This window comes from Mustela nivalis (genome assembly GCF_964662115.1).
Source record: "Mustela nivalis genome assembly, chromosome: 10".
Taxonomy (NCBI): Eukaryota; Metazoa; Chordata; class Mammalia; order Carnivora; family Mustelidae; genus Mustela; species Mustela nivalis.
The window spans coordinates 97625483-97646153 of record NC_139029.1 but is presented as its reverse complement, the minus strand read 5'-3'; the positions used below and the strand labels follow the sequence as shown (position 1 = coordinate 97646153).

The 20671-nt window shown below is 38.0% G+C and overlaps 1 pseudogene across 1 annotated transcript; it reads left to right on the top strand.

Moving 5' to 3' along the window:
- The first annotated feature begins 335 nt into the window (after window positions 1-335).
- LOC309842968 (elongation factor 1-alpha 1 pseudogene) lies at window positions 336-1888 on the top strand (annotated as a pseudogene). The gene has a single exon. The product of its transcript is annotated as an elongation factor 1-alpha 1 pseudogene (transcript).
- Window positions 1889-20671: the final 18783 nt, after the last annotated feature.

Genomic DNA, 20671 nt, shown 5'->3' with positions numbered 1-20671 from the left:
AATAAAATAAAACAAAATGGAAAAAAAAATAATAATGTAGTCAGGGAGTGACCTGCTTATCACCTTTGCCACATTCTGTTGGATAAAAGCAAATCACAGGTTCTACCTACATTCAAGAGTTAAGGACTGTGTAGGAGCATGACTTATTGGGGGTTCATCTCAGGGTGTGTCCACTGAAGGAAGGATGAACAGGTGGAGACACAGATAACTTATTTTAAATGGACATTTGCTGAGATTTTTTTTCAAGTGGTGTTCTGATGAGCAACTCATCTAACATGGGCAGGACATTCTCCTAGTCATGTATTAATTAAGGTGCTGAAAACGTGCTCTTTTCGCAATGGGTTTGCCGCCAGAACACAGGTGTCGTGAAAACCACAGCTCAACCTAAACCAGAATGGGGAAGGAAAAGACTCATATCAACATTGTTGTCATTGGACATGTAGATTTGGGCAAGTCTACCACTACTGGTCATCTGATCTACAAATGTGGTGGGATCGACAAAAGAACTATCGAAAAATTCGAGAAGGAGGCTGCGGAGATGGGAAAAGGCTCTTTCAAGTATGCTTGGGTCTTGGATAAACTGAAAGCTGTACATGAACGTGGTATCACCATTGATATCTCCCTGTGGAAATTCGAGACTAGCAAGTATTATGTGACCATCATTGATGCTCCAGGACACAGGGACTTTATCAAAAACATGATTACAGGCACATCCCAGGCTGACTGTGCTGTCCTGATTGTTGCTGATGGTGTTGGTGAATTTGAAGCAGGTATCTCCAAGAACGGGCAGACCTGTGGGCATGCCCTTCTGGCTTACACACTGGGTGTAAAACAACTAATTGTTGGTGTTAACAAAATGGATTCCACTGAGCCACCCTACAGCCAGAAGAGATACGAGGAAATCGTTAAGGAAGTCAGCACCTACATTAAGAAAATTGGCTACAACCCCAACACAGTAGCATTTGTGCCAATTTCTGGTTGGAATGGTGACAACATGCTGGACCCAAGTGCTAATATGCCTTGGTTCAAGGGATGGAAAGTCACTGTAATGATGGGAATGCCAGTGGAACCACACTGCTTGAAGCTCTGGATTGCATTCTACCACCAACTCGTCCAACTGACAAGCCCTTGCATCTGCCTTTCTAGGACCTCTACAAAATTGGTGGTATTGGTACTGTCCCTGTGGGCCGAGTGGAGACTGGTGTTCTTAAGCCTGGCATGGTGGTCACCTTTGCTCCCAGTCAATGTTACAACTGAAGTCAAGTCTGTTGAAATGCACCATGAAGCTTTGAGTGAGGTTCTTCCTGGGGAAAATGTGGGCTTCAATGTCAAGAACGTATCTGTCAAAGATGTTCGTCATGGAAATATGGCTGGTGACAGCAAAAATGACCCACCCATGGAAGCAGCTGGCTTCACAGCTCAGGTGATTATCCTGAACCATCCAGGCCAAATTAGTGCTCAGTATACACCTGTGCTGGATTGTCACACAGCTCACATTGCTTGCAAGTTTGCTGAGCTGAAGGAGAAGATAGATTGTCGTTCTGGAAAAAAGCTGCAAGATGGTCCCAAGTTCTTGAAATCTGGTGATGCTGCCATTGTTGATATGGTTCCTGGCAAGCCTATGTGTGTTGAGAGCTTCTCTGACTATCCTCCTCTGGGCCGTTTTGCTGTTCGTGACTTGAGACAGGTGGTTGCTGTGGGTGTCATCAAAGCAGTGGACAAGAAGGCAGCTGGAACTGGCAAGGTCACCAAGTCTGCCCAGAAAGCTCAGAAGGCTAAATGAATATTATCCCCAATATCTGCCACCCCAGTCTTAATCAGTGGTGGAAGAACGGTCTCAGAACTGTTTGTGTCAACTGGCCATTTAAGTTTAATACTAAAAGACTGGTTAATGATAATGAAAGACCCTCTCTCCCCTTGCTAAAGGCTTGTTTAAGTAACCTGATGTCCCCACAGCACCCCCTCTCCCCTTGCTGAAGGCTTGATTGTTCCCATAGCCGAATGACAACATATATCCTGCACAAGCAGGATGTCTGTGATCACCCGGTCTGTCAAAAGAAAAGACAGGGGCGCCTGGGTGGCTCAGTGGGTTAAGCCTCTGCCTTCGGCTCAGGTCATGGTCTCGGGGTCCTGGGATCGAGTCCCGCATCGGGCTCTCTGCTTGGCAGGAGCCTGCTTCCTCCTCTTTCTCTGTCTGCCTCTCTGCCTACTTGTGATCTCTGTCAAATAAATAAATAAAATCTTTAAAAAAAAAAAAGAAAAAAAAGAAAAGACAAATGAAAAGTAAAATGTAACTGGGACTTTCCAGAGTGCTGACCCAAGGAACCACCAGAACGCCCTGACCCCAACGCCCAATCATGCCTGAATCAAATTAATCAATTAGACTCCTATAACCATGCATATCTGCTTCTGTAGGATCGCTTCCCGCCACCGCCTCCTGCCAGAACAAACCATTATGTCCTTGCCTTAAACCCAGTGCCTGACAATGCTTGATTTAAATTTACCAATCGGATTCCTGTAACCAAGCATCTGCTTCTGTAAGACCACTTCCCACCACCCCAACCCTGCCCTATATAATCTGCTCCCCAACTTATCCCGGCGCGCTCAGTCCACAAAGGCTGATGCGTCCGCAGGCGCCTGTGTAACCAATAAACCTCTTGCAATTTGCATCCAGTGGAGGCGTGCTGTTTGATTCTTGGGTGGGGCTCCAGGGTCTTTCAATAACAATGCATCGTAAAACCTTCAGAAGGAAAGGAGAATGTTTTGTGGACCATTTGTTTTTTTGTGTGTGTGGCAGTTTTAAGTTATTAGTTTTTAAAATCAGTGCTTTTTAATGGAAACAACTTGACCAAAAATCTGTCACAGAATTTTGAGACCCATTAAAACAAAAGTTTAATGAAAAAAAAAAAAAAAAAGAAAGAAAAAAAGGTGCTGAAAAGGTACCTTCACGTTGCCCTAATGGCCCTTATTGGCACTACTTCATTCATGGGGCATGCCTTCCTAATATCCAAGCCAAGGAATGGGCCTAACAAGGAGTTTGAGAGGACAACTATCTCCAAGTTAATAATTTTATTCAGAGATGCAAATTTATAACACAAGCAATTCTGAAGATAAGGAGCAGTCCTGCCTGAGGTATAGTAGCTCTAGAGAGATACCATGTAGTGTAAAATAAAAACTAGGAAGCAAGAAATCAAACTGAGACTATGCAATCAGATACCTACGTAGACTGAAAGAAATCAGTAACTGACTCTACTGCTCAGTTTCTCATCTGTAAGATGATGCTCCTAAAGTATATCGCTGGTTTCCAAGTGATACTTCTCAAACTATAAAGCAACTTCTACAAAGATGCTTTAGGTTTTCAGTAAATGAAAGGGTGTTTTCCATCAAACAATAAGGTTTTGGTTTCCCGAGGAACCCATTAGTTCATCACTTTTATTTATCTATTTGACATTTCAGATTTCCTGTGTAATAAATCTGTGAAAAACGAGTTCAGCTCCTTTTAATCACTCAAAATAAAGTGAAAATCACCAAGCTAGCTGATCTCTAGGGTCTAACTCTGATCTTCTTTGGATCCATGACAGACAGTGTGCTATAGAGGTTTTCTTTTTCCCCCTTTCCTTTGATTGTGGTAAAAATACATAATTTTATTGATCCTCTTAACAGATGTTTAGCTGTATAATATAGTGTTACTATATATAGGCACTATGCTGTATAGCAGATATCTAGAATTTATTCATACTGCATAACTAAAATTTTAAACCCACTTATTAGCAACTCTCAAGGCCACCTTACCCTTAGTCCCTAGAAACCATAGTCTATTATTTGTTTCAATGAGTTTGAGTATTTTTGATATTTCATTTAAGTGGAATCATACAGCATTTGTCCTTCTGTGACCTTAGCATAATATCCTCAAGGATCATCCATGTTGTTGCATTTTGCAGTACTTCCTTTTTTTTTTTTTAAGATTTTATTTATTTGACAGAGAGAGATCATAAGTATGCAGAGAGGGAGAGAGAGAGAAAGAGGGAGGGAAGAGGAAGCAGGCTCCCCGTCTAGCAGAGAGCCCGATGTGGGACTCGATCCCAGGACCCTGAGATCATGACCTGAGCTGAAGGCAAAGGCTTAACCCACTGAGCCACCCAGACAGCCCTACTTCCTTCTTTTTTAAGGCTGAATAACATTCTATTGTATGTAAATACCACATTTTATGGTATTTTAAAAAATCCACTCATCTGTCTGTGGACATTTAGGTTGTGTCCATATCTTGGCTATTATGAATAGTACTGCATTGAACATAGGAGTGCTAATATCTCTTCAGATCCTGATTTCATTTCTTTTGGATATATATCTGCTGGGTCATATGATATTCCTATCTTTAACTTTCTAAGGAATCTCTATACTTCATTCCATAGTGGTTGTACTATTTTGCATAACCAACAATGTGCAAGTGTTCCAATTTCCCCATATCTTCACCAACATTTGATATATTTTGTTTGGAGAGGAGGGGAAGTACTGGCATAAAGAGAGACATAAAAACCAGCAGAACAGAATAGAGAGCCCAGAAATATATCTATGTATGTATGGTTAAATGATCTTCTACAAGGTTGCCAAACTACAGAAAAGAGAAAGGACAGACTCTTCAACAAATGTGTTAGAAAACCGTATATCCACATGCAAAGGAAAGAAAGAAAGAAATTAAGAAAGAAAGAGAGAGACAGAGAAGGAAAGGGAGGGAGGGAGGGGGGAGAGAGGGAGAGAGGAAGAAAGAAAGAAAGAGAGGGAGGGAGTCACCAGAGGCTGGAAGAGTCAGAGAATGGACTCTCCCCAGAGCCTCTGAAGAGAGCACTTCCCTGCTGGCAACTTGAGTTCAGCCATGGATACTGATTTCACACTTCTGGCCTCCGGAATTATTACTGTAAGCCATCAAGTTTGAAGGTAATTTGTTATAGCAGCCACAAGAAATCCATACCAATTCTATTCAGCATTTGACTCTGGGCCTGCTCTATTCCTGTGTGCTGTCCCTGTGTGCTCCAGTGCCTGTGAAATTTCCATAATAAATTCCACTCCAGTAGGGCCTATGTGTGTGCCACCTGGAAGTTCTTCTTGGTTTGCACAACACACTCAGACACAAAAACCCCTACCATCTATTATACGTCAGACAATGCTCAAGGCCCTGGGAACACAGTAGTGAATAAAACTATCCCTATTTCAGGCCAGTAGTGAAGGCTGTAGAAAGGAAGGAGATGAAAGTAGAAAGGAGGTAGGATAAAACAAAATAACTAAACAGAACTACATAAATAACAAAGAAAAACAGTCCAGAAACAAATACAGACCTTAATAAAAGCACTACTGAAATGCCAGTGGGAAAGCATGTATTTCAGTAAATGGTGCTGGTCAAGTGGGTATTCATATGGGGGAAAAACTAATACTAAGCCTTTATCTCAAATTATGCTCCCATATAAATTTTAGATGAATTGCAGATCTGAATGTGAAATAAGAAACTAAAGATTTTAGAATAAAATATAGACTACCTTCATAATCTGGAGTAGGCAAAATTCCTTAACATGTTTTGAAATGCACTAGCCATAAAAGAAAAAAAATAAATTGGGCTAAATTAATATTAAGAACTTTTGCTAATCTAGACACTATTAATAGAGTGAAAGGCAGCCCACAGAATACAAGAAAATATTACGATTTTTTTTCAGACAAGTGAAAAAAATGGGCAAAACTCTTGAATAGACATCTTCTTTTTTTTTTTTTTTTTTAAGATTTTATTTATTTATTTGACAGAGAGAAATCACAAGTAGATGGAGAGGCAGACAGAGAGAGAGAGGGAAGCGGGCTCCCTGCTGAGCAGAGAGCCCGATCCCAGGACCCTGAGATCATGACCTGAGCCGAAGGCAGCGGCTTAACCCACTGAGCCACCCAGGCGCCCTTGAATAGACATCTTACAAAGGAAATGATGCAAATAACAATAAATACATGAAAAAGTTGTCAATCTCACTAGTCACAGGAGGAGCAAATTAAAACCAAAATGATATATGTATTTATCATGGTACCATGCATAAAGAAGGATATGTAGTGTGGGTAAGACCCTTCAAGACATATTTCAAAGAGTCCTTGGACACAGGCAAAGTGAGCTCCAAACCTGATGCCTTCCTTGATTCTGCTTCTACCTGATTTCTATATTCATTTCACACTTACTATATACCTAACACTGTACAGCAGTGGGGATACAGTGGCTGATAAAACTGAGGTGGTTCTTACCTTCATTAAGTCTAGTGAGAAATCCAGAAAGTCAACAAACACACTCCTAAATACACAATTATAAATGACATTTACTACAACATAAAATAATAGTTACTCTGAAAGAGAAAAATAGGGGGAGGGACTAGGCAAAGGTCAGAGAGAAAGTGCTTTTCAGGCTGAGAAGTGAAGGTAGCCCTTCAGGTAGCAGTAAGAGTCTAAGGCCCCAAGGCTGGCAGAAACACGGGGTTAGAAGAACAGAAATATGGGCAGCAAGGGTATTAATTGTACATTAGGTGAGGGTGGGAGGAGATGAAGCTATGCATGAGCCAAGGTCCACAGAGGTCCTTGTAACCTCTTTATAGCTTTGAATTGTATGTTAAGTACTGTGGAAGCCACTGTAGGGTTTTAAGCATGAAAATAATATAGTCCAATTTAGATTTTTTTTTTTCAAACTATGGAGAGAGCCCAAATCTCCATTGACTGAGAAGAGGTGTTTTTGTGTGTATATATGGAATGGTATTCAGCCATCAAAAAGAATTTGCAGTGCCATGATGGAGCTAGAGTGTATTTGAAATAAGTCAGTCAGAGAAAGACAAATGCCATATGATCTCACTCATATGTGGAATTTTTTTTTAATTTTTAATTTTTTTATTTTTTATAAACATATATTTTTATCCCCAGGGGTAAGGGCTGTGAATCGCCAGGTTTACACACTTCACAGCACTCACCAAAGCACATACCCTCCCCAATGTCCATAACCCCTCCCCCCTTCTCCCAACCCCCTCCCCCCAGCAACCCTCAAGTTTGTGAGATTAAGAGTCACTTATGGTTTTTCTCCCTCCTGATCCCATCTTGTTTCATTGATTCTTCTCCTACCCACTTAAGCCCCCATGTTGCATCACCACTTCCTCATATGTGGAATTTAAGAAAGAAAAAAGATGAACATATAGAAACAGAGAAAAGAAAAAAAAGAAGACAGGGAAACAAGCCATAAGTGACACTTAATGATAGAGAACAAACTAAGAGCTGATAGAGGGAGGTGGGTGGAGGATGGGCTAGATGTGTGATGTGTATTAAAGAGGGCACTTGTGATGAGAAATGCATGTTGTATATAAGTGATGAATCACTGAATTCTATTCCAGAAACCAACAGTGCACTGTATGTTAATTAACAAAATTTAAATTAAAAAAAAATAAAAGACCTTCTGGCTTCCGTGTGGAAGATGAACTGAATGAAGAGATCAAGAATGAAACCCTGGAGAACAATTAGGAAGATATGGTTTCACTCATATGTAGAACATAAGGAATAGTGTGGAAGACCACAGGGGAAGGGAGGGAAAGCTGAATAGGAAGAAATCAGAGAGGGAGACAAACCATGAAAGACTCGGGACTCCAGGAATCAAACTGAGGGTTACAGAAGGGAGGGGGTGGGAGGATGGGGTAACAGGGTGATGGGTATTAAGGAGGGCATGTGTGGTGATGAGCACTGGTTGTTATATGCAACAAATGAACCACTGAACACTACAACAAAAACTAATGATGTATTATGTTGATTAATTAAACATAATAAAAATAAATAATAATTTTAAAAAAGAAAAAGGAAAAAAGGAAAGGTATGTCTAGTGTTCAAGTGAAAGATGGGAGAAGCCATGTCCCTAAATCTCAGCTTATTCTGTTTATCCACTGTGAACAAGTCAATAAGGCAAAAGTCAATATGTCGGGGTAAGGAAAGCTGGCAAACCAAGGAGATGGCAAACTACTGTCCTGAGGAACCATCTCACCAAGCATGGGAGATTTGAACTTTTATGTTAGCAAGCAGGAAGGCATTGGAGTCAAAAGGTGGCTAACATCTATACACTGAGGAAGGTCTTGTAACTTTTTTGTCTTTGTTCAGTTGATTTTTGCCTACAGATACCTGGTCAACATAGCATAGCCATTTCTGTATGTACTTATCTCCTCGAGTGAGGTAGATTTCAGGTAAAAAGCAATTTTTGCAAATCTTAGCTTTAATATGCCTACATGCAAAGCTAAGCCAAAATATCTAACCTATAGGTCACAGAAGCAAAGGAAATAGAAGCAGTATGGAGTCAGACATGCTGTTTCTCCCTATTACAGCTGGATCAGGAGAGTGGTCCTGGGGATGGAAAGAAATGGATGATTTTGGATAGAACCAAGTAATTCAATGGATTGGGGACATGCCACATCTGAAAAAAGGGATTCATGTTTTCTAGTTCGTAGAAGCCAATCAGCTCAATGGGCATGATTTTTTCCCATCATACATAGGATATGAGATTGTTCAGAGACAGAACAGAAATTAGCCTATCTTTCCCACTTTGAATTCTCTCTCTCCCTCTTAGGCAAATGTGAGGATCAACCTCCAGCTCTATGACTGTTCAATACAGTAGTTCTCTTTCTCTTTTATATATGTGTACTTAATTAAATATAACCTGAATCCTTTATGTTATAGATGCTAAATTCAAGTTTCCTGTTGGAAAACACCTTTCTACTTCCCAAAAGGAGGCTTTGTGATATTTTTGCAGAAACCTCTGAACCTCACTTTTCACCTCTCCTCCACTGCCTCTGTGCTGAGAATCCACTTTATCTGCCATACGTGAGAGTGGAGGAAGCAAAGGCCATCTTCCTTAGACTGCTTCTGAGGAGGCTATTAAAGAGACAGCTTTACAGGACGTTTATAGTGTTCTTGATCCTAGAGGGCAGGCCTGCACGGCCTGGCAGGGGAGAGTGTTGGTGTGTGTTCTGGATGAAGCTGCTGTCTTCAAAACCAGATGGCCCATGATGTCACTGGAAAAAACCCTGAAACGTGCTACGAGGAAGAACGTTTTTATGGCTCCCTGTGTAATGTTCCCATACGCTAGGCCTGAGGTGGGGAGAAAAAGGAACTGACACGCTTTCCTTCTCCCCACAGCCCTCCCCATCTGCCACTCTGGGCTGCAGGGAAAGGAAGGGCTGGAGGAAGGAAGGGGATTAGGTGAGAAGAGAGGAAATGCAAAAGGACAAAGGGAGTTGAGAACTAATCCTCTCCTTCATCTGGCCTCTGCATCTTGGCACTGGGTACTTACCACATGGGGTTACAGGGATTTGTTTTTCTGTGTGACTCTCCTACTGGACTGTTTAAGATCATTGTTCCTGCCTTACTTATTTCTGTATCCTCTGAACCTGAAGGAGTGTCTATTAGATAATAAATGTTCAATAAATGTTAAAAGAATGGAGTTCTGCATTGGAGCCACATTATTAAAGACCAAAGCAAGAAGAATCAAGAAAAAGAAAAGAAATATACTGCTTGTTTTATTGTTATGCTGCTTGTATCACATATTGTAACAGTTACCTTTAGATATATTTTCCTTGATGCTACTATCTGATGTGGAAGTTATTAATCCCACTCTAGAGAGAAGAGTGAAGCTTAGAGAAAGTAAATACAGTGCCCCTGATCAGTCAGCAAGTACAGCCAGAATTCAAGCCCAGGTCTGCTTGACTTGGAAGCAATTCTCACTAGCATGACCTGCTTTTCCCAGGAAACCACCACTCTATGTTCTTCCCTACCTCGCATATAAAGCAGAAAGAAGGAGGCCATGTGTGAGGAGCAGTGGGCAGGGAATGTGAGTCCTAATTCAGTACTCTTTATAAACAAGTTTTAAACAGATTCTGCTATAACACAGTGCATAGGTGCTTTTAATAACATTTACAGCTAGATTTCTTATAATTTTCTAGCTATCTTCCCATGAACTGAAAGTAAATTCTCAAGAGCCTAATTTACTCAAGTAATGGCTTATATAATGAGAAAAGAGAGCTTCCAAAGAGAACCATTCCCAACTTGGGTTAAATCAATTTTGGTTCCTCAATTTTAAAAAAGTGGGAAGGGGGGCACCTGGGTGGCTCAGTGGTTTAAAGCTCTGCCTTCAGCTCAGGTCATGATCCCAGCGTCCTGGGATTGAGCCCCGCAGGGTCCTGCGATCGAGCCCAGCATCGGGCTCTCTGCTCAGCAGGGAACCTGCTTCCTCCTCTCTCTGCCTGCTTCTCTGCCTACTTGTGATCTCTCTCTCTCTGTCAAATAAATAAATAAAATCTTAAAAAAAAAAAAAGTGGGGAGAGGGAGAAAAGAACAAGAAAAGAAATATCAAAAGAAAAGAATAGGAATAAAATGATCAAGAGTGACTCTAAAATATTTTGTAGTCAAACAAGAGGAAAACTCCCCTTTCCTGGATTTTATTCCCACACCACTGACCCTTACATATGCAAGTGTTTAGGGATACAAGTTGGGGCAAGATTGAGGTACATATCTTACTAATTATAAGGACATAAGATTTTCTAACTGAAAATTCCTTTGAGTGTAAAGTTTGAACTCTAAACTTAAATATCTAGGCCATCTACTTCATTTCATATCTGAGAAAACCTGGTCCAGAGGGTAGAGCAGGTTACTGGCAGAAGTGACAAAGAACCCAGAAATTGGGTCCCCCGGTTAAGAGGTCTTGCTACTATATTAAGAAAACATACAAGCGCCAGATGCTAGCCCTTACCTGAGCCACTCTGTTCTGGCAATTGTCAAAGGATCTGTCATTAGGACCACTTTGAAGATAGCAATAAGTACCTCTGCTATGTTCTGCCAAGAAGTCAGGGATTCCTTAACACTTGACCAGAGAACATCAAGAAGTGTAGGTCTGGAAAGTGAGATGTGGGTATTTTCCTCCCCAGGCATATATCAGGGGCATGTTGCTGAGGACTATAAGGTATGAAGAGGAGATTTCAGTAGACTTTTCCTTAAAAACTAATGTGACACATAGGTATTTGTTCAAATGATTACTTGTAGAATAAAAGTTTCTTCATCTGGCATTATAATTCTTTTTAAAGAAGGAACTGCTCCTATTTGGAAAAATATGCTTGAAATTGAAAGTAAGCTATTGAGGGTCTATGTATCTTTGGAGTCAAAATGTCATAGAAAGCAATACAGAACATTATAATGAATAAAGATAAATGGGTGTCATAAGAAGGAGGAGCCAAGTAAATACCCTCACTGGGTGTTAAACAAATAGTATACTTGGTAATACAATATTTTACACAATGTTTATTTTTTTAAATTGTATATACTAGCTTTCCTGTAACATCTCCCCTTATCCAAGCTCTTAGGCAACATTTTCTACATTCATACATACTTCGTGTGAACAATTCATGATTCTTGGCAGTTTGGTTAGCTGGTTGTTGGAGAAACTAACAAAAATGCATACACTGACATAAATAGACCAGGAAGTAAGGCAGGGGAAAAAAACCCTGCTTCAACCCTGACTCTGACATTCATTCCACACTTACTGAACACCCTACTATAAGGAATAGACATCACTTTCCAAATAACTTTATGAGGCCAACATAACCCTGGTATTAAAACATGACAAAGATATCACAAAAATTAAAATTATAAAATAACAGCTTTCATGAGCATAAATGTACAAATTACTAAAAGAAATTACTAAATCAAATACAGCAATCTATTAAAACAATTGTACACCATGCCAAGTGGGATTTATCCCAGAATTTAAGATTGGCTTATGATTCAAAGACCAATCTATGTGTTCATCATATTAATAGACTAAAAGTTTTTTAAAAATGATCATCTCAAAAGACAAAAGGCACTTGACAAAATTCAATGTCCATTCATAATAAAAACTCTCAGAAAGCTCGGAATATAAAGGAATTTTAGAAACTAAGATTAATATCATAATTAATGGGAAAAGACGTACACTTTCTCCTGACAATGGGAAATAAGGCAAAAAGATCCACCCTTACTACTTTCATTCTATACTGTGCAAGAATTCCTAGTCAGTACCAGAAGACAAGAAAGAAAAATAAAAGACATAGAGTTTGGAAAGAAATAATTTAAATTTATTTTCTCCAAAATTATGATTATTCATATGAAAATCCCAAGGATTCTACAAAGCAACTGTGACAACAAATGAATATAGCAAGTTTGCAGGACTTAAATTCAACATATAAAAATCAGCAGTGATTACATATAAATAGCAACAAACAAGTGGTGAGAGCTATTTTAATATTTTTATTTATAACAGCAGCCAAAAGTATGAAATAAGAATAACATAACAAAAGATACAGAAATTTGTATAGAAATTCTCAAAACATTGTTGAAAGTAAGATGATCTAATATTTTTGTGATTTTTTTTAATATAATTTTTTATTTTTTATAAACATATATTTTTATCCCCAGGGGTACAGGTCTGTGAATCACCAGGTTTACACACTTCACAGCACTCACCAAAACACATACCCTCCCCAATGTCCATAATACCACCCCCTTCTCCCAAACCCCCTCCCCCCAGCAACCCTCAGTTTGTTTTGTGAGATTAAGAGTCACTTATGGTTTGTCTCCCTCCCAATCCCATCTTCTTTCATTTATTCTTCTCGCACCCACTTAAGCCCCCATGTTGCATCACCACTTCCTCGTATCAGGGAGATCATATGATAGTTGTCTTTCTCCGCTTGACTTATTTCGCTAAGCATGATACGCTCTAGTTCCATCCATGTTGTCGCAAATGGCAAGATTTCATTTCTTTTGATGGCTGCATAGTATTCCATTGTGTATATATACCACAGCTTCTTTATCCATTCATCTGTTGATGGACATCTAGGTTCTTTCCATAGTTTGGCGATTGTGGACATTGCTGCTATAAACATTCGAGTACACGTGCCCCTTTGGATCACTACGTTTGTATCTTTAGAGTAAATACCCAATAGTGCAATTGCTGGGTCATAGGGCAGTTCTATTTTCAACATTTTGAGGAACCTCCATGCTGTTTTCCAGAGAGGTTGCACCAGCTTGCATTCCCACCAACAGTGTAGGAGGGTTCCCCTTTCTCCACATCCTCGCCAGCATCTGTCATTTCCTGACTTGTTGATTTTAGCCATTCTGACTGGTGTGAGGTGATATCGCATTGTGGTTTTGATTTGTATTTCCCTGATGCCGAGTGATATGGAGCACTTTTTCATGTGTCTGTTGGCCATCTGGATGTCTTCTTTGCAGAAATGTCTGTTCATGTCCTCTGCCCATTTCTTGATTGGATTATTTGTTCTTTGGGTGTTGAGTTTGCTAAGTTCTTTATAGATTCTGGACACTAGTCCTTTATCTGATAAGTCGTTTGCAAATATCTTCTCCCATTCTGTCAGTTGTCTTTTGATTTTGTTAACTGTTTCCTTTGCTGTGCAAAAGCTTTTGATCTTGATGAAATCCCAATAGTTCATTTTTGCCCTTGCTTCCCTTGCCTTTGGCGTTGTTCCTAGGAAGATGTTGCTGTGGCTGAGGTCGAAGAGGTTGCTGCCTGTGTTCTCCTCAAGGATTTTGATGGATTCCTTTCGCACATTGAGGTCCTTCATCCATTTTGAGTCTATTTTCATGTGTGGTGTAAGGAAATGGTCCAATTTCATTTTTCTGCATGTGGCTGTCCAATTTTCCCAGCACCATTTATTGAAGAGGCTGTCTTTTTTCCATTGGACATTCTTTCCTGCTTTGTCGAAGATTAGTTGACCATAGATTTGAGGGTCTATTTCTGGGCTCTCTATTCTGTTCCATTGATCTATGGGTCTGTTTTTGTGCCAGTACCATGCTGTCTTGATGATGACAGCTTTGTAATAGAGCTTGAAGTCTGGGATTGTGATGCCACCAACGTTGGCTTTCTTTTTCAATATCCCTTTAGCTATTCGAGGTCTTTTCTGGTTCCATATAAATTTTAGAATTATTTGTTCCATTTCTTTGAAAAAGATGGATGGTACTTTGATAGGAATTGCATTAAATGTGTAGATTGCTTTAGGTAACATAGACATTTTCACAATATTTATTCTTCCAATCCAGGAGCATGGAACATATTTTTGTGATTTTATGAAGTAAAAGACTCATTAAGATTTCAATTCTCCTCGGGGTGCCTGGGTGGCTCAGTGGGTTAAAGCCTTTGCCTTTGGCTCAGGTCATGATTCCAGAGTCCTGGAATCGAGCCCCGCATCGAGCTCTCTGTTCAGCGGGAGCCTGCTTCCCCCTCTCTCTCTGCCTGCCTCTCTGCCTGCTTGTGATCTCTGTCCTGTCTGTCAAATAAATAAATTAAAAAAAAAAAAAAAGATTTCAATTCTCCTCAAGTTAAAGCTGATTCTAAACATACATGAACATTAAAAAAAAAAAAAAACCACAAATCTGAAAAATAGAACAAAGCTTAGGATCATACACCATCTGATTTCAAGAAGTTTCTATGTAGCTACAGTAATCAACACAGTGGGGAACTAGAATAAGGATAGACATACAGGTCAATAAAGTAGAACAGAGTTCAGATACACATACAGACACACACACGCCAGATGTTTTTTTAAGATTTTATTTATTTTTTTAACAGAGCGAGCAGGGGGAGCAGCAGAGGGAGAGGGAGAGCAGAGGGAGAGGGAGAGGCAGACTCCCTGCTAAGCAGGGAGCCTGATGCAGAGCTCAATGCTAGGACCCTGGGATCATGATCTGAGCCGAAGGCAGATGTTTAACCAACTGAGCCACAGACCAAATTTTTAACAAAAAAACAAGCTAATTCAATGGGGGGGGGGGGAATGATAGTGATAGCCTTCAAAAAGTGGTGCTGGAACAAATGGATAGCATATAAAAGAAACTAAAATCTAACCCCTATTACAGGCCATACACAAAAATTAACTAGAGATGAGTTTCAGATATAAATGTGAATGCTAAAACCATAAAAGTTTTAAGAGAAGTATACACAAATTTCTTTGCATTATTGGACATGCAAAGATTTTTTTGATAGGGCACACCAAGTACTACCACAAAAGAAACAATTATTTCATCAAAATAAGTTTCTTCACTTGGAAAGCAGTATGGAGGATATGAAAAGACAACCTATGTGGCGGAGGAAAATATCAATAATGCATGTAGCTGATGATAGACTTTCATCTAGAATATATGGGGAACTCCTACAAAACATTATTAAAAAGATAATGCCATAAAATGGGTAAAAATTTAAAAATGGGTGAGAATCGTGAACCAACACTTAACCAAAAAAGACACACAAGTGATCAATAAACACATATAAATATGTTCAACATTCTTGATCATCAGGGAAATACAAATTAAAACCAAAGTGAATAAATGTAAAAGACAGGTAATAGCAAGCACGGGTGAGAATTTGGAGCAGAAGTTTCATACAGTTTGGTGAGAATGCAAAATAGCACAATTTGAAAAGCAAGCAATTTCTTATAAAGGTAAGTATACACATACTCCATGGCTGACAACTCCTACAAGATAGCTTTTTCCAAGAGAAGTAAGAAAATAGGTCCATAAAATGATGTGCATAGGATATTCATATTAGCTTTATCATAATAGCCCGAAACTAAAAACAACCCAAATAGCCATCAACTACTGACAGAGGAGTAAATAAGCAGTATGATGCAACCATAAAATATAAACTACTGATATACACTATAATACGAATCAACCCACAAAGAACTATTAATACACACTACAACAGGAATCAACCCATTAAATAGCAGGCTGAATACAAAAACAAAGCAAACAAAACAAAAACACCAAAGAATTCATAGTTTACCACTGAATTTATATGAAGTTCTAGAATAGACAAAACTAAGCTATGATATACAGATCTGATCACTAGCTATATCTTGTGCTGGGAATAAAAAAGTACTAATTGCAAATGAGAGTGATAAATGTTTCACAGTGATGAAAGTGTTCTACATCTTGACTAAAGTGATTTATGTTTTGTGTAGATTTGTCAAAACTTGTTGACTGCACACTTACAGTTTTTGTATTTTATTGTATATAAATTATATTTCAAAAACAAAAATACAAACAATATTAAAAAGAATGGTTGGGGGAAGAAAATGTACCAACCTACATATATGTATATACATATATACACACACATATATATGTATTATAGTGTTCCATCATTTAAAAGCATAACAAACTTTTAATCTCTGACATGATAAATACTTTGTAAAAGTTCTGTAAGAATTAGATAAAGACAAAAGGAACAAAAATGTGTTAATATAATAAAAAAGAACGAATATTAATCCAAAAAGACTAACATCTTACCACTGGAAGCTCCAAAAAATAATAGTAAAAGTATTAAGAGACTAGGTTGTGGAAACCTGTATAAGACATAATAATAATTTTCTCAGTAGAGGACTGTACCTTCCAGTAAAAGACACAGTGAATGTCATACAAAATTAATGAAAAAGATCTACACTAAGGTGAAACTGTAAAATACTAGGTCAAAGAAATTATATCTAACTTCAAGGGAGAGATAAATGAGTTCTTTGAAAAAGATCAATAACCAGGATAACATCAGAATTTTCTAAAGCCATGCTGCAACAGAAAAATGGGCAAAAGCTTTAGCATTCTGCACAGAAATAATTCCCATCCTGAAGTTCTAAACAAAGACAAACTTTTTTCCCAAAACTTTATTTTTTAAGTTAGTTAACGTATGGTGTATTTTTAATTTCAGGAGTAGAATTTAGTGATTCATCAGTTATACATAACATCCTGTGCTCATTACATTAAGTGCCCTTCTTAATGCCCATCACTCACGTACCCCATCCACCAGAACACCACTCCTCCGGCAGCCCTCAGTTTCTTCCCTGTAGTTAAACGTCCCTTATGGATTGCCTTCCTCTCTGTTTTTATCTTATTTTTCCTTCCCTTCCACTTATTCACCTGTTTTGTTTCTTAAATTCTACATGAGTGAAATCATATGGTATTTGTCTTTCTCTGACTTATTTCACTAGCATAATATCCTCTAGTTCCATCCAAGAAAAAGAATTTTATTTTTCTGATGGCTGAGTATTATGAATAAATACATATATATTTTATATTACAGATAAATATAAACTATATATTATTTAGAATATAATTATATAGATATATTTATATTATATTCCATGTTATTATTACATATTATATAAAATATATCATTACATATTTGTATATTATATTTATATATTTCTTTGTATTATATATTTATACTTATATATTTATATATACCTCTTTGGTTACTAAACCAAGATAAACTTTAAGTCTAATGTTGAGATAAAATACACTTTCAGCCTCACAAGTTGTCAAAGTTGTACCTATCATGGCTCCCTTTTTCTGAAATAGATTACATGATGTCCTTTAATAAAATGAAGGAGAAAGCCAAAAAACAAAAACATGGAACCCAGGAAATAAGATCCAACATATGAGATGAGAGAGGTGAAGATAATTTTCAAATTAATAATAAAAGCAAGTCTGCAGGCAAAATCTTGCCACACTCTAGAAATCCACCAATCTATGCTAAAGCAGAGGGCAGAGGACTCCAGGAGGAAGTTACCCAAAAAAGAAAAAGGTATGATGATGCAAGTATTTGACTGTTCTGACAGGACTTTTACAGCTTTTTTGGAGTTTCCAGGAAGAATCAGAGATAGTATATGGAACACAACCAAAAGGATCTGGTGAGGGGAAAGAACAAAGATAATTACTGATTCCAAGAAAAACAAAATACTGCACAAGAAGGGTAAAAGTAATTGTGGCATACTCTATGGTTTAACTGTAAATAATATCAATAATAATGTGAATAATTAATGTTTACCCAATTAAAATAAGATATAAAATTTTGGGAAAGATTCGAAGAAAAAGCATGGAAAATAAGTATGTGTACAATTAGGATGGGAGGAAAGCTAATAGGTGAAAAAAGAGATAAATCCTACATGCCATAGTAGAAAACAAGAGATAGTGCTTAACCTATAAAATCAAATAATCATATAGGCAATATTTAGCCATATGAAAACAATGCCCAAAGAATCAGCTTATTTAGTTAAAATGATTGCCTCTGGAGTGATAAAAATGAGAAAAAGTGGGATCTTCTCTTTTGCTCCCTTTGTTTGTTGAAACTACACAGATATACAATTTTACCAAAAATATAATCTAAATTAAAGTAAAAATAGCTAAGCAAAAATTATTATATTCATAAAAACAAAAATTGTACAATAAGGGAAACTGGACATAATATAATAGGTGACTTCCCTGTAAAAAATATGTAATCATATTCTAAATACTGATTGTTAATTTCTCAAAAAGCCTGATAAAAACCACAATGGTTCATGTGAAAAGAGAAAGATTTACTTGTGCCTTTCCCCCTTAAGACCATAAGACCTGAGGTGTGCTTTCCAATGGAATGGACTCAGGTTACAAGTAGTATTAGAATAATGGGGAAAAATAAAGTCTCCATTACAGTATTATTCAGAAAAAAAAAAAAGAGTATTTTATGGGATCACAATAAAGTCTCATCTAAATTATGTTGGAAAGTCAATAGAATATTCTGCAAAAGACCTTTGACCTCCTGAGGTCATGTTAATAAAGTTTAAAATAAAAAAAATGGAAACTACAGACAGAATAGCATGTAGAAAGATGAAGAAAAATGGAATGTAGTTTGAGGTATTTTAGGAACTACCATTAGTTTGTAAGAGCTACTGCAAAATGTGTCTGGTATTTTGGCCATAAGCATCTTTGCCACAAGAGTTTTCATTACAAACAGTTTTGTCACATAACTAATAACCTATAACGAAATTTTGCTATAAAAAATAAATCACAAAAAAATAAAAGAGGGAATATCATTAAGAACATAATGAAACATGAAAAATTAATGACAAAAATAAAAGATTTTATTATGGAATATAAAATATCTGAATACATTCAAAATATATGTTGAAGACTCATGTAACAGATTTTATTTTATGGATTGTACCAAAGCATTTGTTTTCAAAGATTTCCATTCACAGTATTATAATATTTTTTTGCTTGTTGATTTGTCTCCTTCTTTGGCATCACAATTTTTCTTTTTTTCACTAAATGCCTTTCTTTCATTAAGAGAGTGGTCAGTTTCCAAAATACATATTTGTAACTGAGGCTTTGTATTGCATTATGAAAGCCTTCTACACTGTTGTTTGTTCTTGATGCACTGTCCCATGTTCACTAATAGATGCTCTAATGCTCTATGGTAAATGTGGGTTCTAAACTCTCCACCACTGTATAAACCATTATGAGAGCTAAGATTTATATGATATATAAAACATCTGTGTGCAGGGTTTTGCATGGATATGAGTTTTCAATTCAATTTGGATAAATACCAAGGAGCATGACTGCTGGATCATATGGTAAGGGTATGTTTAGTTCTATAAAAATCTGCCAAACTGGGTTGGGGGGAGTGCAGTTCAAGATGGCAGCATAGGAAGACCTTGTACAAACCTCCTCCCACAGACACACCAAATCTATAGCTACATTATAGAACAATTCTGCAAAGGACCAGAGAACTAGCTGAACAGCTCTTCCACAACAAAAAATTAAAAAGCCATATCAAACCAGGGAAGAGACACAGAGATACAGTCCCACCAAAACCCATTCCCAATGCAGTAACCCACATCTGGAAGGATGTAATAAGTATGGAGTGTATCCCTGAAAAAAAGTGGGTCTGCCCACATCACTTCCCATCCTTGGAACCTGCTCTGAAGATATGAGATCCTAAAACATTTGGCTTTAAAACCAATAGGTCTTATGTCCAGAAGTTATAAAAGGCTGTAGGAAACTGACTCTGCTCTTAAAGAGCTCATATAGAGAATTACTTGTTGCAGGACCCAGTGTAAAAGCAGCAGGTTGAAAAGTGTCCAGACCATATGTGAAAGAGATTCATTAGCTAATTTTTATAGAAAGCATCTGCTGGAGGGGAAGGAGTCTGTTGGAACTCCCTCTGGGAACAGAAGTGCTGGTGGATAACCCCCTCTTTTTTAAGCTTTTTTTTTAAATTTTTTTCAGCATAACAGTATTCATTGTTTTTGTACCACACCCAGTGCTCCTTGCAATACGTGCCCTCCCTAATACCCATCACCTTGTTCCCCCAACCTCCCACCCCCTGCCCCTTCAAAACCCTCAGATTGTTTTTCAGAGTCCACAGTCTCTCATGGTTTGTCTCCCCCTCCAATTTTCCCTCAAATAAGCAAAACCATATGATAATTGACTCTCTGCTTCACTTATTTCACTCAGCATAATCTCTTCCAGTCTCCTCCATGTTGATACAAAAGTTGGGTATTCATCCATTTTGATGGAGGCATAATACTCCATAGTATATATGGATCACATCTTCCTTATCCATTCATCCATTGAAGGGCATCTTGGTTCTTTCCAAAGTTTGGCGACTGTGGCCATTGCTGCTATGAACATTGGGGTACAGATGGTCCTTCTGTTCACTGCATCTGTATCTTTGGGATAAATACCCAGGAGTACAATTGCAGGGTCATAGGGAAGTTCTATTTTTAATTTCTTAAGGAGTCTCCATACCATTTTCCAAAGTGGGTGCACCAACTTGTATTCCCAC